The 23,356-nt window shown below is 33.9% G+C and overlaps 1 pseudogene; it reads left to right on the top strand.

Moving 5' to 3' along the window:
- Positions 1-4,319: 4,319 nt before the first annotated feature.
- Positions 4,320-19,553, top strand: LOC136801567 (trichohyalin-like; annotated as a pseudogene).
- The last annotated feature ends 3,803 nt before the right edge of the window (positions 19,554-23,356 follow it).

Genomic DNA, 23,356 nt, shown 5'->3' with positions numbered 1-23,356 from the left:
GATTTATAAAAAAAATGAACCGGCGATGTGAATGAAATTAACATTAAAAAGCTTTGAGAAATTGCCTAAATTCTAAGCCAGAGATTTGAACAGTTAGATTATTTCAACGTAATAGAATTGTATCAAATATTGAGCCATGTCGAATGTAATCGATTTATTTATTCAATGATTTTCTTATGTTAGATTTTGTTTGTATTTTGACAGTATATGTCAAGCAATCGAATTTTAATCAATCAATTGCCTTCAAGTTCAACTTGGCTTAATTAGTTTGATTGATTTGATTTCTGCAGATAATAAAAGGCGCGCAAAAATTAATGGGATATAAGGTACAGAGTGTTACTGCCAACGTGGTCTTTGGTGGCTAGTGTTTCGATGATGGAATCAATCATCATCAACAGATATAAGAAGCGCGCCATTATCATATTCCTTGACACGCTAGATAGGGCAACTGCTCACAGATTTCCCGCTGAAGTGCGCCCAGTGTTTAAGTCGACTAGTCAGCCGTGTTGTTTTCTAAATTATCTTAGATTTTCGAACGTTCGAATCTCAAAACATTCGAATCAATGACCAGAATGAACAAGATGGTAACACTGGAGACGCTTCCTTTTATATGAGAAGTCCGATCCAGTCAAGTATTTGGGTAAAGGCCACATTTTTGGTACACCTGTCCCTTCCGTTACGCTAAAAAAATTTCATCCTCAAAATTGCTTAAAACCTATTTATTTGGATGTGTATATACCTCTATGATGATAATCAAGTATGTGCTCCTCTATATTACCTTTTTGCAGAACTGTAGGACCCTAGAAGTTGTTGTGGTTGATTTTTTTCTCATTTTCAACCAATAACTAAAAACTTGTTATTTCTACAAAAAGAGACACTTATAAGACTAAACTTACTCTTAAATGTTTCTACAAAGTGTTTTAACCAATTCCTAATCGTTTTCATGATTTTACATTTTCGGGTTGGAGGGGTAGCCTAATTTGCGTAACGGAAGGGACAATTTTCAAATTTTTAATTAACATCTTTACTAGGAAAAAACTTGTTTCAAAAGATAGTTTGAATTTTAATAGTCAAATATGATCTTTTAACCTAAAATGATAGAACTAACCAGAACTAACTATATAAACTTACAAATACTCCTAAAAATTGTAAATATTAGGTATAGAATAAGCGTAACGGAAGGGACAAATTTTTCTGAAAAATTTTCAAAATTTTAAAATAGCTCTGTTTTGGGCCATCCAAGCCTCATCCCAAGTTTTAGATGATCCCTAAAATTTAGGTGACCCACTGTAGGTGACCCCTGAAACCAAAAATGTGACTTGCATTTCAGTTTTTCTTTAAAATTTTATATTGAGCATTCAAAAAAGAAGACGCGAAACGCGTCCTATGGAGCCTAAGGGTTAATGAGACCCCTGGTAAAATTTGTTATGGTCAAAACAACTTCGAATAACTCCTAATTGTCATTTTCAGGCATTTTGAGCAGTTTGGAGTCTTCAAAAAAAAATCAAAAATTTTTGGTTAACCCTTTGAGCGCGCAGTAGTTTTGAAAATGTTGAAAAATTTCAATGATTTTTTTGAAATTTGAAACTTCAAAATGGCGTAAAAGCTTGTAGCTTTTGATTCAGACACTCGTTTTGGTACCAACCGTTGGAAAGGTAATTCTATACAGGAAATAATAGACGATGCATCCTGGAGTATGATATTGTTTGCAAACCAGCTTTCTAAGCCAATGTATACTGTGAGATCTGGTAACTTGCATCAGTGGAGAGGCTAACATGCATAGCCCTCAACTGACTGACCAATCTAAGCAGCAAAACTTCAAAACAAATGAACTACGCAGTCTCGCTTGCAGCTCTACTCTACCATTTTAGTTTTGATTTAATTTTGTATTTTAATGACCAGCCAGGTCATTCATTTGAGGGCTATGCATGTTAGCCTCCACTGATGCAAGTTACCCAATCTCACGGTATAGAATTTAACATCATTACTGGAGTTGGGAGGATGCCTACAGCAGTCTATGCTTAAACTCCTATATCAGGATTAAAAAGTAGGCTAATTTTACCCCTTTTATCTTTCCCTTTACAAAAATACAATGCTAACAAGTTGACACACAACACATTGACAAGTCATCCCTGAGAGAAGTTTATCGAAATCTGCAACAAAAACGAATAAGTGTTCTCTTCTACAGTTTGCTCCCCCCGGCACTCTTTCGAAGCTGTTTATCAAAATTCCACCAATGGGGTTGCCGCATTTCAAATGGCCCTTCTTTTTGACACCCATGGCCTCTCAGTGCCTTGTATGATAAGCAGCTGTAAAACTCCACCCTTCATATATTTATTTCAATCCGTGACCCTAAGCAGGGTGTCTACGGGACCTTGAAAACCTTGAAAGCCTTGAAAACCTTGAAAATGAACTACCCAACCTTGAAAACCTTGAAAACAATCAATTTTCTGGGAAAAACCTTTAAAACCTTGAAAAATCGTTAAAAACCTTGAAAAGCACTATCCAGTCATTCGAAAAGTAAGAATAAGTAAAAAACCGCCTGCGGTGCTAAACCTTTATAACATTTATAGAATTCCATATTTCCCTGTTTCTGTTGCAATTCTGACCATTTTTAACACGGTCCAAGAATTGAGCCAAAACGCTCGCAGAACGCCCCCGAACTTCCGCGCGAGTGAAAAATTTAATCAAGCGAAGAGTACGAGCAGCGATTCTAGCTTTACGATGGCATCGCGGATCATCAGTGGATAGTATTCAATTATCATTATCCTTTTATATTCATTTCTAGAACTTTTGCAAAAAAAAAGGAAAAATAGAAAAGTTGCATTTTTATTGCTCTATTCACATACTGAATTTGAAAGATCTTCTATGTGGCGTTTTTTTTTGCAAACTGCAAAAAACTGATTTTTTTCCCGCTTTTGCAGGACTTCAGTTTTTAAGTGCTGGCGTGCAGCATAGGGTGCAAAGTCCAAATATGTGTTTCCCGTAATTTTTGTATTAAGAGTTAGGTCTATACTGGCTCAGGTTTTTTCTCATCTTCAATTTACTGAAGAAAGCAGGAATTTGATGCGAGAGTTAGATTGTCAACAAACTGCCGTAAATAATCATTGAATAAACGAAGAACTAAAATGTTAAATCTTTTCATTTTGAAGAATTGGTGCAAAAAAGTGAAACATAGAAAAGTTTCATTTTTCATTGCATTAACTGAAATAGGGGATTTGGAAAATTTTCTTTGTTTAGTTTTTCATAGCTTCAGCCTTACTTCCCTTCCCTTACTTTTTTTTTTTGGGGGGGGGGGGCTAAGAAATATTTTGGCCTTTTTAATAAAGAACCTGGGGGCTAAAATTACCAAAATATTTGGGGACCTAGATTGTTGCCCCCCCCCCCCCGCTAGATGATCTGACTGAGACTCTGGGAGCTGTTCAGCTGTTCATCAAAAGATCTGCTCTTATCTTACTACTAAATCAAATATAAAAAGCAAAAGATTTGTAAAGATAGATATTAATACAAGGAAAATTTAATAGTTTTCATTTATCAGTACTGTACTTTCATATATTTTTTATTGACTTCTCTCTACGGGGGCGAGAGAAGAAAGTTAGGGAACCTAGCACAAGGCAATTTTTGGGGGACCTTACTTTGTTGGGAGGAGCTAGAAACCTGGCTGAAGCTATGTTTTTTGCTTAAACCTGTAACTATGGGCGAGCAACCCGTTGCTAAATTGTTGGCTTGAAATTGAAAATGAAACAACTGAAACTTGAAATCCGGTAATCTTGATATACAAGTTTAAGTCTAAACTGCCTGGTATAATAATGAAATTTTACTGCATGAAATAATTTTTGGTGTGCCATGTTAAACTGGTGGTTCAATAATTTCACTTCCCACTTTGACATTTGAATATAGTTTATCTGCCAAGGCTTCACACACTATGAATGAGGCCAAGAGTTTGAATCTGGTCTGGGTCAAAAAAGTCTTGTTATTTTATGTTTTTTTTGGGTGTAGAATCCAAAAAAGTGGTCCAAAGGTCTAAGGTCATCTAAATTGATTTTTTTGGTGGGCCATAAGGTAGGCTATATGGCCAGGCCACAGAGGTAGGCCATGTTTTCGACTGACCCTGGAGCATAGTATATAACCAATAAGAAAAACTAGCTGACTTTGGTTTTACCACGAGTACAATGTGCTGTAAAATACAAAATTCTGTATTCCTGAATATTTAATTTGATTTTTTCTCTATAACATTTAAAAACTTTGATATACAGGGCTATAATATAAAACCGAAATATTACATAATAATAAAATATTCTATATTATAAACACTTTTAATGGGTTTTTTGGCAAGTTACAAGCGTTTGACAACACAACAAAAAGTTGGGATTGGATTTTTTGGCATCTTGATAGGAATTGTTGGTCCTTACTATACAGAATCATTTCAAAAATACTTTGAAAATCAACAACAAAAGGAAAACCAATTGAAAGGTAATTTTCGCTCAGCGGAAGAACAACGCAAGGAGGAGGCAAAAAGACAATTTAAAATTCTTAAAGAACAATATGAACAAAAAATGGCAGAAAAGAGCTCCTGATTGTGTAGCCAAGTCTAGCCTGCCGCTTAAGGGAATTAATTTTGGTCTGCACTGATTTTGGCAAACAAGAACCTAAGAACATCTTTCAAATTGGAGTGACACAATATTTTAATTTTGGCATATGGTAGTGAAAATCTAAAAGCATTATTTTTAAAGATTATAAAACTACAAATCTTATTTGGGGACATTTATTTTGCCAAAACTAGTTCCCTTAAACGGTAGTTCTTAGCTTTAGTAGTTCAAGGCTTTAATGTGACAGCTCAACCATCCAGCACAATTCTCTGGAATTCCATTTTTATATGATCTTTTACAGATCGTATGTACGCTGAATGATATGTATATGATGATAAAAAATATAGATTTATAAATATGTATTTTTACATTCTTTAAAAAAAGATCTCGTAAATGTGTAAAACGTGAAATTCTTTCCATTTTTTACTAAAGGTATATGTTTTAAAATATCAAGGGATTTAAGTTCCTTGGTAATATGTAGCTTATCTTATCATCAAAATTTAGATTACTCAATGATTTTGGTCCCTTTAGGCCTTACCCTGAATTTATTTATTTTGTTTTAATCCTGATTGTCTTGTCTTCTCATTTAAGATCTCAATAGAGAAAAAAATAATAGTCATCATAATATGGGTTCCATTACCCATTGACATTTTTAAGTGAAGCTGAATAATTCCATTAAAACGCAATGAACAACTTAAAAAAGAAAAAGCACACCAGAAATTGCTTCGTGAAAAATTGATGAGCAGCTTATGACGTTACCAGAAAATAAGCATATGGCTATCAGGACCATTATGAGAGGTTATAATTGACAAAACTTTAAAAACAACACCACTTTCGTTATCTACTTTTCACGATCTTTTACAGATCGAGAGAAACAGAAAAGGCTCGCAGAAATCCAAAAGAAAAAAGCTGAGGAAGCAGAAAAAGATCTAGAGAAACAGAAAAGGCTCGCAGAAATCCAAAAGAAAAATGCTGAGGAACTAACCTCACAATTAGCTGAAAATGAGGAAAAGGTTAAACAAGCTGAACATTTAATCCAGAAAAAAGAGCTTTATGATAGCGTTGAATCTTCTGCAAAAGGTAAAACTTTCGAAGAATGTATTAAATTTGCTTTGAATCGTGCAATCGAAGATTTGAATTTAACAGGTCAAAATTTATTGTTTGAACACTTTTTGAAAATCTTATTTGCAAGGGATTTGTACTAAAAATCATCATAAAATATCCCAAAAAGGTTCAAAACCTTTCGAATTGACTTTGGATTTTTTGGTGGTTTTTAAGGAAACTCTGTGTCACATTTTAGCCTCATGTTATTTTTTTTTGAAGGTAAAAACCTAATTCTACCAGACTACAGAGTTGATGACTCATCTGCTATGAGTTTGTTGAATATTTTTTAAAGAAAATTTCCTGATGAGATCATTTTCATTAATATTGGTCAATTTGTTTTTGCTGATATGTGTTTTCTTTTCTTTCTTTTTTTATTTGGTTCGTCCTTGCTTTAAGATTATTTGATATTCTGATGTGTACAAAATTCATAATTAAATCTTGTTTACTTCCATCATCGAACAGATCAACGAGACAGATATAGAACGAATGAAAAGGATAATACTACAGAGAGAAAACTTCTGGATCAAAGAACTGAGAACCCTCGCACCTCATGGGTTGAACCAAGAACTCAATCTTCTCCAACCGAGCGCCTAAGTCTGATTTACACGTTCATTTTAGACCAAATTCAACTTATCAGATGGCCCCATTTACACCAACCCATTTTCAAGCCGAAATCGCCTAAAATGACGTATTTGTCCAATTTGACGTCAAATAATTTTGTATAAAAACGCTTTTTTTTCTATAGAAATATCATTCCCTTGAGAACGGACCGAGTCCGAAACATGTCGGGAAAAATCAAAATATAATAGCCGCATTCTTTTTCACCGCCCAACACACAATCTTGTTTACTTCTTTCTTTTCAGATTAACTAGCATATTAGAAAAATAAAAAAATTTCCATCGATGCATTCTATTTTGTGAAATATGGATTTTCAATACCCTTTGACCTTGACATTTCAAAATAAGGATGATCATATTCAACACGTAAATGTGCACTATGGTGGCCCATCGTTGTCAACATATTATTTTCTTCGAGTAAGAAAGAAATTTAAAAAGTAATTAAAAAAAAGAAAATATTTTTTTATTTCTGAATGAAAATTTTAAAAATCGTTTAAAAAGAGAAAAATAAAAAAAAATTGATAAAAAAAAAAAATCGTTTTAAAAAAAAAAATTAAAAAAAAAAAGAAAAAAAAAAAATAAAAATAACGCGAAAAAACCACGTAGCCCAGCGTTGTCACTGTCATTATTATCTCCCTAGTAATTGGAGTTCGGGAATACGTACTAGTTATCGCATGACTTCGAGTGCAATACGAGAAATATTTTACGAGTACCGATATTTTTCCGTAATATTTTTCCGAGCCTTTAGGCGAGGAAAAATATCGGTAAAATTTCGGAACGAGTAAAATATCGAGTATTGCACGAGAAGTCATGTGATAACTAATTTATTGTCGACTCAAAAAAATTGTCCTCTTTTTGTTTTAAAACTTAATTCCGCCTTCTTCTGCTTCTGTGTACTTTCGAATGTTTTTATTCGAAAATCTAATTCGAACGTTAAATTCGAACAAAATAACATTCGATAACTTCCCGCCGAAAATATTCACACAAAAACAAAATAGAGAAACATTTTTCGATCATTTTCGATCCAGAAGTTTTGTTTTCTGTTTTGCAGATTTTTCAGAGATGTATTTGAAAGTTTCTAGATTGATAATTGAAAATGCAGATGATGTACAGTATGGTTTCGATAGAGAAAACCTTAATCATTGGATTAATCATATTGATAACATTCAGTCTTTTTCTATGTTTTTGTTTCGATGACATGGCCATGGGAAAGAATAGCAGAGGAAGGGAGTCCCACGATGGAAATGTATGCTTGTAAAAATGGTTAAAGAACAACATTTTTTCAACAGCAAAACAATTTGGATACTTTCTTGATTATCGTCAATCTCTAAATGTTTCGAATTTTAGAAGGAAGATATAATGATTGTTGAGTTGAAAAGTCAAGGACGTACGTTGTTGTCGAGAACGAGAATTAGGAGAGAACTTTTATAAAAATCACTCGTCATTTGGTTTAATACAAGACATTACACTTTCCTTGTTATGTTATGAGAAATTTTATTGGCAAATATTGAAGAATCTCAAGTTTTTTGTATGCATTGATAAAAAACTGTTTGGTATCACACGGACAAATTTGCCACAAGTTGAAAATATTTGGTTGGTGTCAAGTAGTTTTATAATAAATTCTTAGTTCATCAGATTTGATTTTTAGTGTCTTTTATGTTTTATGGAAGAACTCCAAAGTAAAAGTTAATCTGAACATATTTTTGTTGCGTTTCACCCTTTGATGTTTGATTCCCAAGTCAGTTTCTCCGAAAGTCAGTTCTTTTCGGCTGTTTTGTTTTGATTTTTCTCCCACCGCTTACCCAGTCCCCCAAAAGTCAACGCGGTCATATTTCCAGACTAAAGAAATATGAAATATCGCAAATATCTCGATGCTCTCGACCAATCAAAACGCTGATATTTTTTTGGGTCGGCAATAAGTTAAGTTAGCAAGAGAAATCCACAAAGTGGAGAATGAAGAACGAGTGTATTTTGACAAACTTCCAAGCAGATCACTTCCGCAGCTGGACACTGCAAACCTGTGGTTTCGTAGCCTGTACCAAACTATTCTTCGCTGAAAAGATAACGCGAAGTACAGTTTGTTACGGTTAGGCACTATTCCGTGTCTGAGACATTTTTTCACGAGTCTCTAAATGTCTGAGACAAACTAAGACACAAAAGTTCTCTAACCGAAACAGACCGACACCACTGCAAGATTTAAAAAAAAATAAAAATCGCCCGTGGGCGTTCGGGGTGGTACAGGCTAGTGGTTTCGCTTTGCATTGACTGAAAAATTACTCCGTGCGAGCCAATCAACGCAAGCTTTTTCCTTAAAAAATAAATCGGTTTTTCAAACATATCTGGTAAGCCTCAGAAGATTCCCTCCCTTAACCAGTGGGATCGTACCACGAGCGTCAGAGGCCAAAGCTTTCTGCGAGAATATTTGATCTCACTGACGACGAGGTGGGTGATTTTAATCTGCGAGGTCACTGCATTGCAAAACGTTCGAATCTGGAAAAGTTTTACTTACTATGTAAAAAGAATCTCAAAAATCTAAACAAGAGCTCAAAATTTTCAGATTCTTGGTTGGAATGAGAGTTTAAATAAAAGATTTTAAATGTTTTGGGCTTAACTTTCTAAGGACTTTGAAGGTCCAATAATAATCCTACGTCAGTGTACAGCAGGGGTCTCAGTACAAAAATAAATGAGAAAACTTGTGTTTATTATCAAGAAAGAAAACAACTAAAAATTAAAAGTATTTATTTATTTATTTTTTTAACAACTGTATTTTTAGTAGCTTGAAAAGTATGAAAAGTAGGGAACTACATGAATTGCTCAATAACGAATATTGCTGAAAACCGACTTCTTCAATCTCAAAAAATTAAGATTGTCAATACAATGTCTACTTAAAATAAAAGAGGACTCTAACAGCCAAAATTGAAGCAGAAATTGGAAGACCGAAAAAGTAAAATAAGAGTATAAGTTTTCACTTGAAATAAAACTTTAAACATTTTCGAACTGATGGAACTATAATAATACTAAAACAAATTACTGTATTGAAAGGTCCTCCTACTACAAAAGAATGTTTTGTATACTTATATAAATTAGTACTCGCCAAAATAAGTTCCCTTAAGGTAGCAAATTTTCAAACAAACAGAAAAGCCAGAAACAATGCGAATAAAATAATGTTTTGGACAGACAGTCTTTTATGGATTTACTGATGGATCCTCCAATTCCACTTCTATTAATCCGAGAAGCCTACAGTAAATATTACACTTGAGTGCATCGAAAAAGTTGCTGAAAGCAGTTTCGTTCAGATTTCCTGCACAAAAATATCTTTCATTTTCATTTTGTTGAAGTTCATCTGCTGTTGCAATTTCTGGATCGTACAAGGTGTTAACCGCTGCCTTGCAAGTCGACAAGGAGCAATTTCTCATCACTTTCTTGGTACGAAAAATGTGTAAGAGCTTCAGCCTTCTCATACAGTCATACATGAAATTCAAGTCATTTCTTACTTTACATGGTATATACACCATCATTATTAAGATACTTGATGAAGGCTCCGTCAACAAAAGGCTCCACTGTAACTGGCTCACCATCAAGAATACTAAAAAAATAGTCTGATATGTGAATCAATTTTCACGAAAACCAGGCCTTGTAACACATTTCACTGTAATAGCTTTAGTTGCAGTAAGCATCTGCTCTTGTTTTCGAGTGTGCTGCTCAAGGGTCATTTCATAGCGTGGCCCACATACTTCCCAAGCTGTTGCCTTGAAATTCTTAATGACCCACATTTTTGTTGCATCATTCTCTGTTGTGTACGCTTTAAATGCATTACGTAATCCTCCCTCAGCAAATTTTAGTAATTGCATACGAAAGGTTAAAGGTGTTTGTCTCAATTTATTGTTCAGGGCTCGGTAGCCTAAGAGTTTACCAGGTCCCTCAAGTTCTTTGGCTACTACAGCATCTTTACACTTTAACAGCCTCGATTGGTGTCATTTTGTCTAAATACCACAGATTAAAGTGTCTCATTCATCGATCTAGGGTAGAAAGACTCCATGGGTAATTAGGGTTTTTTTTTCGACGAAGCGGTTTTGCTTTACCAGAGTCTTTAGATCTGTTTCAAGCCTTTCATTAACTTTCCAGTTAACAACCTCCATGAACTCATCCGCCATGTTTGTTTACATGCATATACGCGTTCATCATTTATCTTTTGGAGAATATTATGGAGATAACACACGGTGAAGATGATAACGCTGGGCTACCTGTAATTCACATACTTTTTATTTTTTACTTATATTTTGATTTTTTTTTTTGATTTTTTTTATTATTTTTTTTATTTCTATTTTTTCATTTATTTTTATTTTTTTTTATTTATTTATTTTTTTATTATTTTTTTTATTTCTATTTTTTCATATTTTTTTATTATTTTTTATTTATTTTATTTTTATTTTATTTTTTCAATATTTCCATTTGTAATTTATAAATAAAACACGTTGACAACTATGGGCCACCATAGTGCACCAAAAGTTCTACAACGAAGTTTTGAAAACCGTCAACCTTGAAATTAAACAACAGTTAGAGTGTAGCCAACAAGAGGCTTATGAACAAATAGAAATCGAAAAGAAGAAAGCTGAGAGAGCAGAAAAAGACCGAGAGAAAGCAGAAAAAGACAGAGAGGAGCAGAAAAAGCTCACAGAAATCCAAAAAGAAAAAGCTGAGAAAGCACAAAAGGACCAAGAGGAACAGAAAAAGCTCGTAGAAGTTGAAAAGAAAAAAGCTGAGAGAGCAGAAAAAGACCGAAAGAAAGCAGAAAAAGACAGAGAGGAGCAGAAAAAGCTCACAGAAATCGAAAAAGAAAAAGCTGAGAAAGCACAAAAGGACCAAGAGGAACAGAAAAAGCTCGTAGAAGTTGAAAAGAAAAAAGCTGAGAGAGCAGAAAAAGACCGAGAAGAAGCAGAAAAAGACAGAGAGGAGCAGAAAAAGCTCACAGAAATCGAAAAAGAAAAAGCTGAGAAAGCACAAAAGGACCAAGAGGAACAGAAAAAGCTCGTAGAAGTTGAAAAGAAAAAAGCTGAGAGAGCAGAAAAAGACCGAGAAGAAGCAGAAAAAGACAGAGAGGAGCAGAAAAAGCTCACAGAAATCGAAAAAGAAAAAGCTGAGAAAGCACAAAAGGACCAAGAGGAACAGAAAAAGTCGTAGAAGTTAAAGAAAAAAAGCTCAGCGAGCAAAAAAAAGAAAGAAGAAAAAAGCCAGAGAGGAGAAAGAAAAAGGACAGAAAAAGAAAAAGAACAGAGCTCACAGAACGAAAGAAAAGCTGAGAAAGCACAAAAGGACCAAGAGGAACAGAAAAAGCTCGTAGAAGTTGAAAAGAAAAAAGCTGAGAGAGCAGAAAAAGACCGAAGAAGAGCAGAAAAGACAGAGAGGAGCAGAAAAAGCTCACAGAAATCGAAAAAGAAAAAGCTGAGAAAGCACAAAAGGACCAAGAGGAACAGAAAAAGCTCGTAGAAGTTGAAAAGAAAAAAGCTGAGAGAGCAGAAAAAGACCGAAAGAAAGCAGAAAAAGACAGAGAGGAGCAGAAAAAGCTCACAGAAATCGAAAAAGAAAAAGCTGAGAAAGCACAAAAGAACCAAGAGGAACAGAAAAAGCTCGTAGAAGTGAAAGAAAAAGCTGAGAGCTGAGAAAACAGAAAAAGACCGAAAGAAAGCAGAAAAAGACAGAGAGGAGCAGAAAAAGCTCACAGAAATCGAAAAAGAAAAAGCTGAGAAAGCACAAAAGGACCAAGAGGAACAGAAAAAGCTCGTAGAAGTTGAAAAGAAAAAAGCTGAAAAGAAAGAAAAAGACAGAAGAAGCAGAAAAAGCGAGAGGGCAGAAAACTCACAGAAATCGAAAAAGAAAAAGCTGAGAAAGCACAAAAGGACCAAGAGGAACAGAAAAAGCTCGTAGAAGTTGAAAAGAAAAAAGCTGAGAGAGCAGAAAAAGACAGAGAGGAGCAGAAAAAGCTCACAGAAATCGAAAAAGAAAAAGCTGAGAAAGCACAAAAGGACCAAGAGGAACAGAAAAAGCTCGTAGAATTGAAAAAAAAAAGCTGAGGAGAAAAAGACCGAAAGAAAGCAGAAAAGAGAGAGGAGCAGAAAAAGCTCCAGAAATCGAAAAAAAAAAGCTGAGAAAGCACAAAAGGACCAAGAGGAACAGAAAAAAGCTCGTAGAAGTGAAAAGAAAAAAGCTGAGAGCGCAGAAAAAGACGAGAAAGCAGAGAAAAAGACAGGAGGAGCAGAAAACTCACAGAAATCGAAAAAGAAAAAGCTGAGAAAGCACAAAAGGACCAAGAGGAACAGAAAAAGCTCGTAGAAGTTGAAAAGAAAAAAGCTGAGAGAGCAGAAAAAGACCGAGAAGAAGCAGAAAAAGACAGAGAGGAGCAGAAAAAGCTCACAGAAATCGAAAAAGAAAAAGCTGAGAAAGCACAAAAGGACCAAGAGGAACAGAAAAGCTGTAGAAGTTGAAAAAAAAAGCTGAGAGAGCAGAGAAGAAGCAGAAAGCAGAAAAAGACCAAAGAAAAGAAAGCACAAAAAAGAGAGAAAAGCTCGTAGAAGTTGAAAAGAAAAAAGCTGAGAGAGCAGAAAAAGACCGAGAAGAAGCAGAAAAAGACAGAGAAGAAGCAGAAAAAGACCGAGAGGAACAGAAAAAGCTCGTAGAAGTTGAAAAGAAAAAAGCTGAGAGAGCAGAAAAAGACCGAGAAGAGCAAAAACGAATCACAGCCTTGGAACGTCAAAAAACTCAGCAACTTACCTCACAAATAGCTGAAAATGAGGAAAAGGTTAAAAAAGCTGAACATTTAATCCAGAAAAAAGAGCTTTATGATAGCGTTGAATCTTCTGCAAAAGGTAAAACTTTGGAAGAATGTATTAAATTTGCTTTGGATCGTGCAATCGAAGATTTGAATGTAAAGGATTATGACATAGACGAAGAATCAAAAAATCATTCGTGTGACATAAGAATTGAAGTTCCTGATTTGGGAACAGTTGCTATTGAAGCCAAGGATAAGAAAAAGGTAACCAAGCCAGATATGGATAAATTTAATCGTGATCGACTACAAAATCAATTTGCTGGCAGTGTATTTTGGAGTAAAACATCAAAAATTCCAGAAACAACAGATACTGGTCCTCGAAAGAGTGGTCAAAATTATTTATGGATCGATCCCCAGAGTAAATGTTTGTATGTTCGAGGGGAGCAAATGGAGAGAATCGCTCACATTGTTTTCATCTATATTGATTTCCTGAAAGTCCTTAACCAGCAAGGAGGTGAAGCTACTGTTCTGGGAAATAATATACAAATCATGTTCGGTATGATGTCTTCTCGATACAAAGCCTTTTGTAAATTAAGGAAAGAGTTTGAAAAGGTTGACAAAACATTCACAAACAATTTGGACATAGTGAAAGAAATGTGTCAACCACGGAAACCAAATATAAGTCCAATGAAAAGAGGTAATTCTTCTACTGAAATCGGATATGCTAGTGATTCGAAACCATCACCATTGAAGAAAACAAAATCTTCTCCCCAGCCAAGAAGTAATGTTGCTCCAGCCATCAATAATCTTACTGCTGTGTCTGGTGGCTCAGAAATCTAATTCCTCCAACACACAGAGGTCTTCACCGTTTAGCAATGTCAGTCATGTGTCTATGTTTCAAAATGCTAATCCATCTAGCAATTCATTTCATGATTACAATTTTTCTGCGCACCAACCCTATCTTAATTTAATCAATTATGGTGGTAATGGACATAAACTTCATGGTACAGCTGTTAATTTCACTGGTGGTCCATACCAAAGTCTCACTCCACAACCACTTAATATAATGTTACTTGTGAGGACGATGATGAAAATGAGACATGATGCATTGACAATCTCAGCAATTTTTCGTGTTGCTTTTTACCATGGCGATGGTTTTTTTACGTACATACAAATTTTAATTTTGCCTTATCTTAAGTGGGTTGACTTTCGCGTGGATTAATATTCGCGATTTTCCTGAACTTTGGCCATTTTCGCGAAAAATAGTCATTGCTAAAATTTAAAATTCGAATTTTGACCGAAAAAAAGTCTAAGCGAAAATTAATCCACTTAAAAAAAGGTAATCTTAAAATCATTTGAAAACTTTTCATCTCATCTTTTTTGAATTTTTTTTTAAGGGAAATGATTTTAATTCTTTAATTGCACAAATAAAGTTCTGAAAGTTAAATTCTAAGCAGCCTAAAATTGCGACAAACAATATATTTTATAATACAGATACAAATTTGAATTTACTGATTTTTTTACATTTTTATATATCATAGTGTGCACCCCCCAGAATAGTGGGGGGGATTTGTTGATTTGGGTCGAAAATTTTCAGGTGGGATTTGGGAAATTTTCAGGTGGGATTTGGGGTTTTCCAGATTTTAGGTGGGAGAAACAAGTTAAGGTGGGAGTTAATTTCTTTAGGTGGGACTTTGGGTGTTTTGGAAAAAGTTAAAGTAAAACTTCTTATTTTCAGATTTTATGATATATTTTTTTTATATATTTCATAAATAATTCGGTTAGTGTAAAACACAGGTCACATGTCACAGGTCACGGGTCACAGGTCACAGGTCAGTGTTGACAGGTCAGCTTCAAGTACTGTAAAACACAAAGAAAATGTTTGAACAACAGTTGTTAATGTCAAAAATATAATTCCAAAGGTATTTTATTGATCTAGAACTATTTTAAAGCCAAAAATCTATCCAAGTGCTTACCACTTGCTTTCGCGTTTTATGTCGTGTATAACACGGACCTGTAATACTTGTATTATATATTACACCTATATCACACATGTAATAAAAATTATCTTTTCAAGGTTATATGCATGTTATGTATGTTATATACAAAGAATACGTATTAAAAAACCTTTTGCTTTAAACGCCCCCTGACAGGAAAATAGCTATTTCACAATCACTATGTCATATCTCATTTTATATCCTGCATCACCTTGGGTATGATAACAAAAATTGATGAAAATAGCATCAATGGGATTATAATTTATAAATGTTTCAATATTTTTATCCCTTGCTTTGTATTTTTGATAAAATGACGTCACTATTTTCATATCTCTAAAACAGCTCTCTTGGAGTATTTATTGTTTCCAAAACCTGTCAATATATATCCACTTGCAGCGTCAGCATCCTATTATGCATGAAAAATATTTTGATGTTAATTGGTGGACAAAACCTCATATTTTGAGATAACGTCATTATTTACATAATTTAATTGTCATTTGTTGTCAATATTTGGGGTTGATGATTTGTCGTTTAAGTCTTCTAAATAACATATTTTGATATTATATTTTCATTACATATAATTTTCTCAGAAACTTATGTTATGAGTTGTGTGTTATGAGTGCGTTACAGTTTTCCGATCTGTAATTTGTATGACCTGTTACCTGTAACCTGTGACCCGTGACCTGTGTTTTACACTAACCGTAAATAATTTTTTACCATGCTAAACTTTTCTTTTTATTATTACAGGTCATTTGATGTGTGAATAAATATCTTTAAGAATGTTTTTTTTTTTACTTTTGCTTACCTTATTACACTTATATAACTAGTCAAGTAAAAGTACGCGGTTAAAATGAGTGCGAGAATTTATTAACGCGAAAGGCAGGGTTTTCGAAAATAACCACGGCTCGAATTTTGTTTAAACATTTGTAATTAACGCGAGGTAAGCAATTCGCATTAATAACATGAGTAGTTATATAAGTGTAATAAGGTATTTTGAGAAGCACCAAAATGTAAGAAATGGAACTATACATATACGAATAATTACCACAGTAAAATAATGATAAAAACTAGACTTACATAATGTGAACAATACGCAAGAAATATTTTTGCTCTTATTTGTAACAATCATAATCGTATATTGACGAACAATATATTGCATCTTCAAGTTTTGTTTCGTTCCTCGAATTAGTATATATTTTTTTTATTTTTAGCTGGGATCTGGGAGTCTGGGCTGAAGGTGGGAATTTTAGGATAAGGTGGGACCTGGAACCGCCTTGCACACTATGTATATTAGTTACATACCTACTCTTAGTTAATGTTTTTATGGTGTTTTGTAATTTAGCTTTGAATGTTTTATTTTTTATCACGCTAGAGTAGACTTTTTTTGTTCATGCTTTTGATGGTTCAATGATTGTAGTTATAATACCAACTTTATAATAAGAATAGTGGGTATGCTTTGGGTGAGGGTGAGGGTGAGGGAGGGAATTTTAACATAACAGCCGAAATGGAGGGCGAGATATTTTCAATGTTTTTCTTTTTTTCAAACTCAAATTCTATGCACATGAGTTCAGGTAACATGAAACACAACATTTTCCAGACGTCTCTTTCATGGGCACAAAATCACATAACGATTTTCTAGTCATTCATATTCTTCAAGCAGTTGCGTGGTGGATTTTCATTTTGGCGATTACTTGGGGAGCAGTTATTTTAATTTCGGCGAGAAATAATTTATATCTAAAACTCGTCATAATTAGTTTTCGCTGAAATAAGTTCTCTAAGTTATATGGATCAATTATAACATGATTTAGGATTTACATCGTTTTAACTTTTTATTATTCTACGTTTTATTGCAAAAATGTATAATTTAAATTTAGCTAGCTTAAATTATTTTGAAATTATTAGGTCTCCGAGGATTCTAATTTCACTCCTCGCCCCTGTTGCCCCTTAATGTTTTCGAAGTTTTTTTGAATCTTGAATCTTCCCCATTTTTAAGGTGACTGTAATTTTACCAAAGTTTCTTGTCAAATATAGGAATAATCTCATTCTCTTTAAATCTAAAGATTTCTCTTTTTTGATAGAATATCACATCACATCTTTTTATTTTTCATTTAGAATTAAAAATTGAAACTAAGTGAAAACCTTTTACCAGAATATGGGGTTCCAATATCCATTGACATTTCTAAGTGAAGCTGAACACATCCAGCACGTCAAAGAGCATCAAAAATTCTATAATAACATTCTAAACAAAATCAATTTGGAAATTCAAGAACAGTTACGCAATGAACGACTTGCGAAAGAAAAAGCACATCAGAAATTGCTTCGTGAAAAGAAAGAAAACGAACAAAAGCTACAGACCAAGAACGAAGAACTTCAAAAAGCACAAAAAGAAACTGAAAAGCTACAAGACGAGGCTCGAGAAAATAGAGAAACTGTAAAACAAGCCGAGCAGCTTATCTATAAAACTGAACAGTACAAACATGTAGAGTCTTCAGCCAAAGGGAAAACTTTTGAAGAGGAGATCAAATACGCTTTAGTTCAAACAAAAAGGATGTTGAATTTCGATTGTGTTATTGATACGCAGAATAAAATGCGTTCATGTGATGTCAGAATTCGTGTGCCAGAGCTTGGCATTGTGGGTATCGAAGCTAAAGATAAACAAATGATTACCAAAGATGATATCTCCAAATTTAATCGTGATCGTTTGCAGAATGGTTTCGTAGGAAGTATATTTTGGAGTAAATCTGCTAAAATTTATGATACAAATGATATGAGTGATCTACAGAGCTTTATATGGATGGATGCGAGCAGTAAGTGTTTATACATTCGTGCTAACAACGATTTTGAGAGAATAGCCCTTGTTATTTTTGCTTATGTCGAGTTCCTTATAGCTCTTAAGGAAGGCAGTGGTAGTGATAACAAAGCATTAACTGAAACAATTATCAAAGTTTTTGATATGATGGTGAACCAGTATGACCAGTTTGGACGCTTAAAAAAAGAAGTGCAAAATTTGGATATCACTTTTAAGAAGAATTTAGAAATGGTGACCCATTTGTGTAAAACGCATCGTGTCAAAATTAATGAACGTCTCTTGAAAGAGACTGATTTTGTTGTGGTGTACAAGAGAGATGCAAGGAATTTAAATGCTTATCGGAACGATGAGCTGTATAAGATTCAGAGTAAAAGCTTTTTCAATCCAAAAGGTAAAGCTATGAAGAGTCCAATGAAAAGTCCATTAAAACGGGAAAACGAGAGCAATAGAATCGACGTTAAAACTGAGGAACCACCTCTTTCAAAGAGAAGTAAAGAAATTCTGTTCGAATCTAGCGTTAGTGACTTTACAGCCGTCCAGGAGAAGGGTTTGGCTGGAGCTAAAACACAGCTATACAATCATGATTCGCTTTTGAAAGTAGACCCTTCGAGTTTTTACGAAGAGAATTTTGATTCAAGCAATGCGAATCGAGCAACGAAAAAATCGATTCTGGAACCGTTTCAGATTGATTTAACTTCAAATAATAGCGAGGATACATTTGATACTGCAAGCTATGATAGTCAAGAATTTTGAGAGCTCTTTGTGAAACATTTTGTTTTACAAGTCACTTTTCCCAGAAAGGATAATGGAGATTCACCATGCCTAGCTGATTAGCTGATGATTCGTAAAAGATGAAACTGACAGTATTAAATGGATTCTTGTCTACTTTTCTTAAAAATTGTATGATTCGCCATGCCTATAATAAGGTTAATACTGAGGTTAAGCATACCAGGATAATCACGACGACGGACGAAAAATGTAATTGGCTAGTGAAAATACGAAATTTGATTGGTTGAAACTCACTAGCCTGTTAAGTTTTCATTCGTCGTCGTGATTTTGCCGATTTACTTAACCTCGCTAATGTGATACAGTGTTTCCCAGAAAAAAAGTGGACAAATTTTTATATAAAGTAAAATCCTTATAATTTATGCGAAATTTTATGACTTGTTTGTTCAATTAATATTCCAATTTCTAAAACCTATTCAATCATCTTAGGAATTGAATATCTATTGAAACGGAGCATGAGCCTGGAAAGCGACCAAGAGTACCTAATAAAGAGGCATTTTCGATATTATTTTGCATCAAAATGTGTACGAATGGTATTTGAATACCTAATTTGACGTATTTTGTTCATTAAATGAGATAAAAAGCAAAAAATTTTGAAGTTGTTAGGCATTTCTGGCTTAAAATCCATAAGCAACTTTTTGGCTGAAATCCTGAAAATCCTTAGCAACTCTAGCCCTGAGCCGAAAATTGAGGTTGCTTATAAAAAAATGTGTATTTTATTCAAATGAATTAAAACGAAGTCCTTTTTAGGGACGTAAAAACTCATATAGTAGATATTGTATTTTTAGTCTGAGCAATTTTCGTACTCTTCGAGAAGAAACAGCTTGTAAGCAAATAGAACATTTTGTAAAAGATAGCTTCTTTATGCAATGCATACTAATGTTAAGGGACCTAATTTTCGCTGTCGAAAAAATAATCTAAAAAATCTAATTTTGCTGTAATTGATTTTTGCTTTATACAACTAGTTAAAAATATCAAAAGTGTTTCGCTCAATTTGAAATTTTGAAATTATTCTCTTGATTTTTTCACGGTGGTTGCAAATATTTTCGTGGGCACTTCAAATTTTTGCGGTTTTAACAAAAAACCGTGCAAAAAGCAAAATTAGTTCCAACGAAAATTGTTTCTCTTAAGGTATTTTAGTAGTGAAACGGTAATTATTTAATTGTAATCTGGTAGTTTTCAATTTCTTTTCAATTTCATATGAAATTTTATTCAATTTTAATAATTATCATAAATCAATCACACGAAATGCAAGTTCTTTTTTGACCAATAATTTCATTATTCGAACCCTAGGTCATGCTGAAAATATCAATGAAAATGTAGCAAAGTATTGGCCAAACTCCCCCATAATTATTTTTCCCTTAATATTTAAAAAAATTGTCACCTCCACAAAATAAACTTCTCCCGGGTCTTCCCATTTTTTGACTAATAGGCTCATTTTCAGGGTATAATGGACCGGACCTCGGAACCCTGACCTTTGAAGGAAAAAATCAATGAAAAGTATTTATTTTCAAAAGCATTTCCAAAAGAGCTATTGAATTAAGATGAGCTAGAAATTACCCTTTTACTCTTTGCTCAATAAGGTAAGGTTAATCACCTTCAAAAGGTTAATGATAGGGTCACATTTCTGCCAACCGTCATTTTTTTGCCAAAATAATCAACATGCAAGCAATTATTCCCAAGGGACCAATATACTTACTCAACGTGCAAACAATTATTCCCAAGGGACCAATACAGTAATCAACGTGCAAGCAATTATTCCCAAGAGACCAATATAGTAATCAACGTGCAAACAATATTCCCAATATAGTAATCAAAAGCAATTATCCCAGGGACCAATATAGTAATCAACGTGCAAACAATTATTCCCAAGGGACAATACAGTATCAAGTGGCAATATTCCAAGGGACCAATATAGTAATCAACGTGCAAGCAATTATTCCCAAGAGACCAATATAGTAATCAACGTGCAAACAATTATTCCCAAGGGACCAATATAGTAATCAACGTGCAAGCAATTATTCCCAAGGGACCAATATAATAGTAATCAACGAGCAAGCAATTATTCCCAAGGGACCAAAGTAGAAAAAATTTACCGACCAATATTAAGTGATTTGTTCACTCAAAATTTGAATGAAACACTAGAAACAATTATTGGGCATTATTGATTGACTGATGCTCATTATTTATTCTGCATTAGTAAAAGAAACATAAAAATACAAAATTCAAATTGGTTACGAAAATAAAATCAATATTTCTTTTTTATCCAAGAAATTTCTCAATTAGATACATTGAAAATTATGAAAGACAGTAAAAATGCAATGTGTAAAAAAAAGTTCCATGAAAAAGTTTCCGGTGTGTATTTACAATACGTACTAGTTATCGCATGATTTCGAGTGCAATACGAGAAATATTTTACGAGTTCCGAGATTTTTCCGTAATATTTTTCCGAGCCTTTAGGCGAGGAAAAATATCGGTAAAATCTCGGAACGAGTAAAATATCGAGTATTGCACGAGAAGTCATGTGATAACTAATTTATTGTCGACTCAAAAAAATTAACCTCTTTTTGTTTCAAAACTTACTTCCGCCTTCTTCTGCTTCTGTGTAGTTTCGAATGTTTTTATTCGAAACTCTAATTCGAACGTTAGATTCGAACAAAAACATTCGATAACTTCCCGCTGAAAATATTCACACAAAAACAAAACTTTTCGATCATTTTCGCATTTTCGATCCAGAAGTTTTGTTTTGAAAAGTTGCAGATTTTTCAGAGATGTATTTGAAAGTTTCTAGATTGATAATTCAAAATGCAGATGATGTACAGTATTGTTTCGATGGAGAAGAAACCCTCCATCATTGGATTAATCAGATTGATAACATTCAGTCTTTTTCTATTTTTTTGTTTCGATGACATATGGCCATGGGAAAGAATAGCAGAGGAAAGGAGTCCCACGATGGAAATGTATGCTTGTAATAATGGTTAAAGAACAACATTTTTTCAACAGCAAAACAATTTGGATACTTTCTTGATTATCGTCAAGCTCTAAATGTTTCAGATTTTAATTGAAAAGTCAAGGACGTACGTTGTTGTCGAGAACGAGAATTAGGAGAGAACTTTAGTAAAAATCACTCGTCATTTGGTTAATAACAAGACCTTATTGATGTATATGAGAAATTTTTTTGCCAACATTCAAGAATTCAAGTTATTTGTATGCATTGAAAAACTGTTTGTTATCACACGGACAAATTTGCCAAAAGTTGAAAATATTTGGGTGGTGTCAAGTAGTTTTATAATTTCTTAGTTCATCAGATTTGATTTTAGTGTCTTTTATGGAAGAACTCCAAAGTAAAAGTTAATCTGAACATATTTTTGTTGCGTTTTTCCCTTTGATTCCCAAGTCAGTTTCTCCGAAAGTCAGTTCTTTTCGACTGTTTTGTTTTGATTTTTCTCCCGCCGCTTACCCAGTCCCCCAAAAGTCAACGCGGTCATATTTCCAGACTAAAGAAATATGAAATATCGCAAATATCTCGATGCTCTCGACCAATCAAAACGCTGATATTTTTTTGGGTCGGCAATAATGCAAAGGATATTTTCCGAATAGGTTGAAGTTTTACACTTACGCGAAACTAATTAAATTTGTTGTTCTCGTTGGAAAAATATTGGTTGGTCAGTGGGTATAGCAAAGTGCAAAAAGATTTTTTTTGTGATCTACATATGGTTTTCAAAATTATACCTTTTCTTAAAATTATTCAAAAGTACTTGGAATTGATAATTTCATATTTATCAAGGCTGTGGATGAATACATTTAGAGCCCTTTGACGCCCTTTTATAACCGATGTGTAACATTCACCGCAGTGGAAATTCGATATTGTTATTTCTTTCAATTTCAGTAAAAAGTAGGTCGGTCGGGCCCGTAGAACAACAAATTTAATTTCTTTCAGCCTGAAAATTTACAAGAAAGCGCGAGGTAAAAAAAGTAGAAATAGTTTCAAATTGAATCAATAAAAAATTAGCATTAAGAAAATTTAACTTTAAAATGCAAAAAAAAATTATGTATAAAAATAAATAAAAACGTATCACAAGCTTAACACTGACAATTTTGGGTCAGTCAAAAACCTGGCCGATCTCTGTGGCTCGGTCACATGGCCTATCAAAAAAAATTTATTTAGGCCTTTAGACCCCTATTTTTGGATTCTACGCCCAGAAAAACATAAAATATCAAATATTTGTGAAATTTTTTTGACCCGGACCAGATTCGAACGCTGGGGACCCCCAAGTGCGTGGAACCAGCGTTTCCTTAGAATGACTTTTGTGGAAGCGCTGGTAGATTTTTAAAGGATTATCATGGCTTGCCACTGAGCTCAAAAGGAACGCTTAAGAGTAATCTATCAGAGGCTTGGCTAAAGATGTGCTCCAACAGAGAGGTTACGATGGTTCCCGACCGAGAGAAAAGTCTCACTGAGCTACCACAACAACAGAAGTTCCCAGGCGGTCCCCACCCCACGATTCCCCCGGTCCAGCGATGCTTAACACCCCTATTCTGACGATAACGCGTGTTTTCATTGCGTTATGATTTTCTTCATTATGCCAATCAAATTAGTAACATTGAAAAGCGTCTGAAATCTATGTCAGGTGTATAAAAAACTGACTCAAAACTTATTTATCTTGTTTGTATATTTTAATCTCATT

The sequence above is a fragment of the Clytia hemisphaerica genome, unplaced genomic scaffold, assembly GCF_902728285.1.
Source record: "Clytia hemisphaerica strain Z4C2 unplaced genomic scaffold, Clytia hemisphaerica genome assembly, whole genome shotgun sequence".
Taxonomy (NCBI): Eukaryota; Metazoa; Cnidaria; class Hydrozoa; order Leptothecata; family Clytiidae; genus Clytia; species Clytia hemisphaerica.
The sequence above is the reverse complement of the archived record's forward strand: the minus strand, read 5'-3'. Positions and strand labels throughout refer to the sequence as shown.